Raw genomic sequence first — 7,973 nt, 5'->3', positions numbered from 1 at the left:
ATATAAATATAAATACTCAGCCCCACAAGTTTACTAAGTTATTAGAACTGCCAGAATGCCGGACTTCACGCCCAATCAGATTAAGAGGCTAATCGCAAGCCAACTAGCTAATAAAGCTCCAGGAGAAGACATGATCCCAATGGAGATCTATAAGATAAGACCTGATTTCTGGTCACCCATTTTTGCAAAATTGTTTTCATACATTAACAGCTCAGGTTGCATACCTGAAGGGTGGAAGCTGAGTATAATTGCCCCAAAGGGTGATAAGAAAAACCCTGCCAATTACAGACCCATTAGTTTGTTAGATGTAGCCTCCAAACTATATGCCAGGCTCCTTCTTGGGAGACTAGAAGAATGGGCAGATACAAATAAGGTGATATCTGAAGTCCAGGCAGGTTTCCAAAGAGGGAAATCCACATTGGACCTGTGCTTTGTGCTGAACTTTCTGCTATGTAAAATTTGAAACACACAGGAAGCTGCATCAGGGACTTTATGCTAAGAAATGCTTTAGTAACAGAATGAAGCACCTTGTATGCTTTACGCTTATACTGTTAGAATTAGATGTTTGGGCTAACCAAGGTTCATCAGGCACCTTAGATTCGCAACACGAGGTATCTGGAACTGTTGCTTTAAATGGTTGCATTTTGCCCTTTTGTTGCCTAAGAAATTTGCCCCCAAGCTCTGCGCCAAGCAGTGGGAGCAAGGCAAGGCACCCGTGACAAACCTTCCAGTTGTCTTTGAAGAATGCCCTGCCAGCAAAGAGGGAGATTCCCCATGAAATTAAACTGTCTTTTGAAGCCTTCAGTTAACGGGTCCTGGGGCTGCTCAGGATTAGTGCTCCCTGGCTTACGCTGGGGACAGTATAATGGGGAAAGATGGACTTTGCTGCTTGGAAATCGCTGATAAGAGCAGCGGAACAATAAGAGAAGGGCAATGAAATGGGTCCCAAACATACCAGCAGATTTATTTAGGCTGCCGGCTTCGGTGTTAAGAAGCTTCACATATATATAGTGATTATTGGAGTGGGACGCTGGACAGAAATAAGAGATTAGCCTTTAAGCATGGCAGGGTTTTCTTACACAAAACGTTTCTGCATAGACAAAACCAAAGCGTGGTCTATAGTTTCTGTGTGACTTCTTAGCTTTCTTATTTATTTGCAGGTTTTGTAAATAGCTTCATAACCAAAAGCTACCAAAAAGGTGTACAGTATAATAAACTCAGTAAACTAAAACCATTTCTACAATTATTCCATAAAATTATTAGGTCACACTTTAGGGAAGGCCTTCTTAAACCAAAATAATGTCATCAATAGCCACCTAAGTATCAAATTGTGAGGGGGTTTTTTTGTTTGTTTTTTTAAAGCAAATTGCTGCAGAAATGTGGAGAACTAAACTTAAGATTAGGAAAAATGAGAAATGGAAAGAACCAAAATTGACGTATTTGTCCATCATTAGCGATACTTCAGCTAGGAATGAAGCCCCCAACTAGTCCCTGCCTTTTCAGGAAATAGTTATAGTGCTGTTCCCTGACATTTTCACTATGGGGCAGTCTTCACCAACTGTAGGAGCAGCAGACACTGATGAATAAGGGGGAAAGGGGGCAAAGATCTATTCATGTGTATGGATGGCATCTTAAATTCTGTCTTTAGCCATAAGTGACGTGTTAGGATGATAAATTTGCAGATGTGTTCACAGTTTCACCATTCCAATAATAAATAATAATAATAATAATAATAATAATAATAATAATAATTAATAATAATAATGTGGTACCTCAGGTTAAGTACTTAATTTGTTCCGGAGGTCCATTCTTAACCTGAAACTGTTCTTAACATGAAGCATCACTTTAGCTAATGGGACCGCCTGCTGCCGCAGCTCCGCCGCAGCACGATTTCTGTTCTCATCCTGAAGCAAAGTTCTTAACCCGAGGTAATATTTCTGGGTTAGTGGAGTCTCTAACCTGAAGCGTTTGTAACCTGAGGTACCACTGTAATAATAATAATATGCTGCCCATCTGACCGGGTTGCCCCAGGCACTCTAGGCAGCTCCCAACAAAGTACAGTGGTACCTTGGAAGTCGAACAGAATCTGTTCTGGAAGTCTGTTCGACTTCCAAAATGTTTGGAAACTAAAGCGCGGCTTCCGATTGGCTGCAGGAAGCTCCTGCAGCCAACCGGAAGCCCCGTCGGACATTCGGCTTCCAAAAATAGTTTGCAAACCGGAACGGTCACTTCCAGGTCATGCCAAAACGTTTGAGAACTAAGCTGTTCGAAAACCAAGGTACAACTGTATTGATAATACAATAAACATCAACCCGTCTCTCTCTGTGTGTGTGTTATTATCATCATTCTTCCCCACTTGTGATTTCCCCTGCCTCTGACAGTGGAGGTAGAACATAGCCCTCTTGGCTAGTAGCTATTCCTCCCAGAGGAACCCAGTTAAACAGTAAAACAACTAGTCTTGCCGCAAGAGACTCATCTGGTTCGATGTGTATCCAGATGCACACTCATTTCACAATGATATGCAGAATTGCGTATCTATCTCTTCTGCTAGATGGGAATGGTGGCTTGAAAAATACAGAGAATTTTGGCAGTAACAGTGAAGAAATCTAGTTCAAGGCAGAACCGCATTCCGCAAAACTAGTCTTGCAAGCGGTTTCTCCCAAATAATCTAGGAAATTGCCCCGAGGGTGTTGAGGAACTAAATCAATGTTGTTAACCGCTTGGAGCATCAAGGATGGGTTTATTTCTAAATTAGAGACCCCAGTGCCACCCAGTCAGCTATGGAACTAACCAATGGAACTAACAAAATTTGTGGCATGGAGCGCTCTTTTTCAGGGTTTCGGCCACAGTCCTGTTCATTATTCTCAAGCTATCCTCTCCAATTTTCTGATTTCGCTCTCCCTCAAAAGTCAGCGTTTTGTGCTTGCTCAGTCCTCATTTGGCTGTTTTTTGTTCCCTCCCCTTAATAGTTGACTGGGTTGTGCTTTTGGCAATGCAACATGTGTTCAAAGATGGAGAGGTCTCCCCCTAGGCAATATGTAGGCAATATGCCTGGCACTTTTTGTGGAAAAGCTTAGGATCCTAGAAATATGCGGGATGGGCAATGTTGAGCAGGACAGGGACTACACTGATCCCAAATAGCTCCATTCCTATGCCTGGTACTAGGTGAAGCAGACAAAGCAATGGAACATTTTCTTATTAATGCCTTTGGTACAGAATTCAAAGTAGCATATTGTAGAACTTGGTTGCCACCCATTGGTACGTGCAGATGCAAATAGATTTGAAAAGCGTGCGGATATTTCCCCCCTTTTGCCTCTTGTCTTCGCCAGCACTCCGATTGTGGCTTTCTGCCAACCCTACCCCAATTAATTTAGCATCTGTTTTCAGGGTTGATATTGTCCGCTCGTATCTCATCTTCAGAGACTAGACATGCCTCAAATATTTTCCAGTAGGTCATGGTTTTCCACTTGGTTTTCGCTTAACAGCTGGCATCTAGTCTCCATCGTGCAACCGAGAAGCAATTTATCATGGTTAGGTCTTGCTGGGTCTTCTTTAAGGCACAATTTCCCATTCTTTCCCTGTAACTCAATATCAGAGGAGCTCAGGTATATCACACTGAAATCGACACCCAACAACAACTTTCCAGCCCGCCATCTATTAGGCGAATTCCATCAAACCACAAAGCTCAATAGAACGGCAATAAGGATAAAGTTACCTGTTTATTTGACCGAAATAAGCATTTAGGGTGCCGTAAATGCTATTTTGACACTGTTGTGGATTTATCTGACCTTTGTGTAGGCCGGGCTGTGAGGTGGATTCCCCCCTTTTTTTACTACAAGTCTCTGGGTTGCCTAAATTATGGAAGGAGACAAGTTCTGGGACGCTGCCATAGCTCACCTCTCTAAATAAAGTGCGGAAACTTCTGATCATCTGCCTAAGTCAGGATTGTTAAGTATGTGTCCAAGCCTGGATTTAGCATGCAGCTAAGGCAACGCTGAACGGGTGTCCCTTCAGAGGAGAAATCATTCCATTCTGAAGTGCTGACAGTATGGAAAATCCTCATTAGGTTACGCCACAATGCTTCTCCCAAGCTATCTTAATGCAAAATACGGGACAGAGAAATCTGAGCTATCTCACAACTTAAGGGATCTGGGCTGGATGATGTGGACCAACTGCCACATCCCATGGCTTCACTACAAATATTATGGGTAATTAAAGAGTAGCAACAACACTTGAGTATTTTTGGGGATATCTCTTGGTGGGCTGTGTTTCTTGAGAATGGAAAAGGAATAGCGTGGTCAGTTCTTCAGAGGTTTTGGTTGCTCCCACACCAGCCCCTATCTCCTCAAGGATCATCTTTTCTATGGATGCTCTAGAACAAGTGACTGAGCAATGTTCTTTGTCAAACCATTGCAGTACTGTGTTTTCCGTGGAGCTCTCGTTTTATCACACTTTCTGCTGCTGATGACACAGTTACAGCTGCAACAGTCCGTCCTGTGTGGACTTTTGAAACTTTTGGGGGTTCCTATGCTTAAATTTAATATTTTCATTTTGCAAGTTAAGCCCATTGTTTCCTGTGGGTTGCTTTAAAGACCTATAGCCCTAGAGAAGGCATGCTATAAAGGATCATTGAACCTTACTGATTTCCATGGGCAGATGCCCACCCTTGGGAGCCCCCTTCCAGCCGTTCCGCTGCAAAGACCCATTGGACTCTGATCTGACATAAATCAGTGACCCAGGCTTCAAAGCTAGGGCAAACTATATCAGTAGAGCAAACTGTGCACACAGCATAGGTGTGAGTCTTGTGGAAGCAACTATGGATTTATTAATCATAAATCAGGACAAAGAAACATGTCATTCTCTCTCTTTGTCTTCTCAGCGAGAGAGACAGTCTAAAGCAAAAGCTATACACACAACAGAAGTTCCCAGCAGACTGTGCTGGTATGTAAACGGACATGTGACATGTAACTGTTTCATGTCTGCAACTAAAGGTGGAATGGAATTTCCCAACAGAAACAACCACCAAATCTGACTTGACGTATAGCACTTCCCTGTGTTCCTATGCTTGAATCCATGTAGGTCTTAACTAAGACCAATTCTAAAAAGTCCCCCAGGAGAGAGTGTCTACAAGCTGATAGTGTGCTTCTTCTTCACTAGGCAGTAACCAACCACCATCTACCCCTGTACAGTAGGAAAATTAGGGCAGCTGGATCAAAGGGTGTGATTTCCAGGGAAGTCTCAGTCTTGTCACCTTTAATTTTATATTGTTAAGCTTGAGCTGGACCACAAGGTTATTCCTTGCAGCAGAAGAAAGTCTCCTTTCCTCTCCTGGTTTCTAACGAAAGGAGAAATTGCAGCACTAGAGTTAGCAAGACTGAAACACATTCAGATATATGGCATTTATTTGGATCCCTGTCCTCCCCAGCTACCTACCCCTAGAAACATAGAATCATAGGGATCCCGAGGATCATCTAGTCCAACCCCCTGCAATGCAGGAATCTCAGCTAAAGCATGCATGACGCATGGCCATCCAGCCTCTGCTTGAAAATCTCCAAGAAAGAAGAGTTTGCCGTCTCCCGAGGGAGACTCACTGAGGATTCATCCTTTCATAGAGGAACACATATACACAAGTTGCTGGGAAAGCAAAAAAAAAAACCTAATAGGGAAAAGAAGCATAAATAACCAAGTTATTTTTTTTCTGATTTCTTTCCAGAAATTAAATAAAATAAATCTGTAATGTAATTTCCAGTAGGAGTGCATTCCCTTAATACAATTTCGATTGGCTGACCCTATCAGACACAACATCTCCTTTGCTGAACAAATTGGCCATAGGTCTTCTCTCTTAACTGGCTCAGTGATCACAAATGCAATCAAAACATGCCACAAGACTTTTTTCCTCCAGCCTGTTAGAACTTGGAGTGTTGCCAGACACCAATATAGAAATGAGAAGGGGGAGAATAGGACTTCATTGTGCACATCTCTGGGGGTACTGTACAAATACATTAACCTTAGAAATGAGACAGAAGGGGAGAGGGAGGTCAATCTGCATTTACCACTAACCCCCATTTTCTAATCTGAGCTGCTTTGTCTGGGCAAAGTAAATTGCGGCGTTCCCTAATGGATTTAGCAGACATCCGCTATTCACTACTGGTGAACTGACAAAGACTTCACATTTCACATTTGTCTTCTTCACACCGTCTTTCTGCCAGCAGCACATAGCGAAGGTTCAGTAACTTGAGCCCTTAATCAAATGTTTCCCGGGAACATGTAATTACTCTGCACAAATGGCTCTTGAGGAAACTGCTGCCTGAGTGTTCCCAACCTGGTGCCCAGCAGTGACTAGCAGAACCTCTAGCCTTCCTTAACCACTCCTAGAGAGGCCAAGTGACTGGGAACCTCTGAGTGCAAATCGTGTGTTTTCTACTACTGGGTGACACTAAGGACACAGCTAGTTCCTTTGCTTTTTGAAGAAATAAAAAAAAACACTGCTAATCTAATCATATGATGCAAATACCAAAGGGGTGGCCTTTGGTAATACGGCCTCCTGAGTGAAGACAAAATTTGGCGCCCCCTCTAAATATTTCTTATTTCCACAATAATTGAGTAGGCACCTGTATAAATCTAGGTGTTATTATACAGTGGTACCTCGGGTTACATACGCTTCAGGTTACAGACTCTGCTAACCCAGAAATAGTACCTCGGGTTAAGAACTTTGCTTCAGGATGAGAACAGAAATCGTGGCGCAGCGGCAGCAGGAGGCCCTATTAGCTAAAGTGGTACCTCTGGTTAAGAACAGTTTCAGGTTAAGAACGGACCTCCGGAACAAATTAAGTACTTAACCCGAGGTACCACTGTACCTGTAAGAGTTCCTATATACTTGGAACTCACCATGGATGCCTCCCTTGTTCTCTTATAATGGCAATGGCCCTCACCTGAGAGGTGCCGGAACTGAGTTCCAGCAAGTTCTGGCTGAAAAAAGGGCCCTGGTGGTGCTGGTTGTTGTTGTTGCTGCTGTTGTTGTTTTGTGTCCTCTTGGTTCAGTGCCCTATGCCTTGGAACCACCCGCACCATCCCAAATCCAGCACTGCCGCATCAGACTCCATAAACCAAATAACAAAGAATGGCCGCTCCCACAGAGTCCATTCAGATGCCATGCCCAGGGCTTTTTTTCAGCTGGAACTTGCTGTTTTGGTACCTCTGAGGTGGGTGCCATTGCCATTCTAAGAGAACAAAGGAGGTGTTCATGGTGATTTCTGGCACCTCTTCCTCTATAAAAATAGCACTGGCCATGCCACTTCCATGCTGGAACACAGCAAGGTGGCAGGGCAACCTTCCACTTCTCTCACAGAACACCTAAGGACACAGGCTGCAGGCCATGCCCACTCTGTGTGCAGGCTTAGACCACTTCATGTACTGCTCCAAGACCTGCCCGGGACTGCCATTGGTCAGAGGTGAGTTGGGAGGGAGCTGGAAAGGAATCTAGTCTACTCTTCCCTCCCCTCTACCCTCCTCTGTTCAAGTTTACACAGTAGGGACACCAGGGCTGGCTAAAGACATTTTTGCACCTGATGCAAATGATCAAATGATGCTCCCCTCCCCGGCAGGGTAGAAGGGATAGGTGTAGATCTGTATCAGGAACAAGGAGGGAATATAGAGGCACATCGGGATCTGCTGCCCCTGTGGATCCTACCACCTGAGGCGGTTTCTTCACCTTGCCTCATGGGTGGGATGGTCCTGATGGACACCCTGTTTCTTGCTTCTGCACATACAGTATGCAAGTCACCCCCAAGTGGTCATGCAAGTTAGGGTCATGGGGCATATTCCAGGGAAAATTCGGCACACTGAAGGCTGCTGAAATTAAGAGTGGAATTAAATGATGTCCTGCTAAGCTCCATTGACTTGTGTTTCCTTAAAATTCACAATACTGTAAGCAATTCAGATAAGAAATATCCATCCCACTGTCTTTTGTTTTT

Source organism: Podarcis tiliguerta (genome assembly GCF_965153285.1).
Source record: "Podarcis tiliguerta genome assembly, chromosome: 12".
Classification (NCBI taxonomy): Eukaryota; Metazoa; Chordata; class Lepidosauria; order Squamata; family Lacertidae; genus Podarcis; species Podarcis tiliguerta.
The sequence above is the reverse complement of the archived record's forward strand: the minus strand, read 5'-3'. Positions refer to the sequence as shown.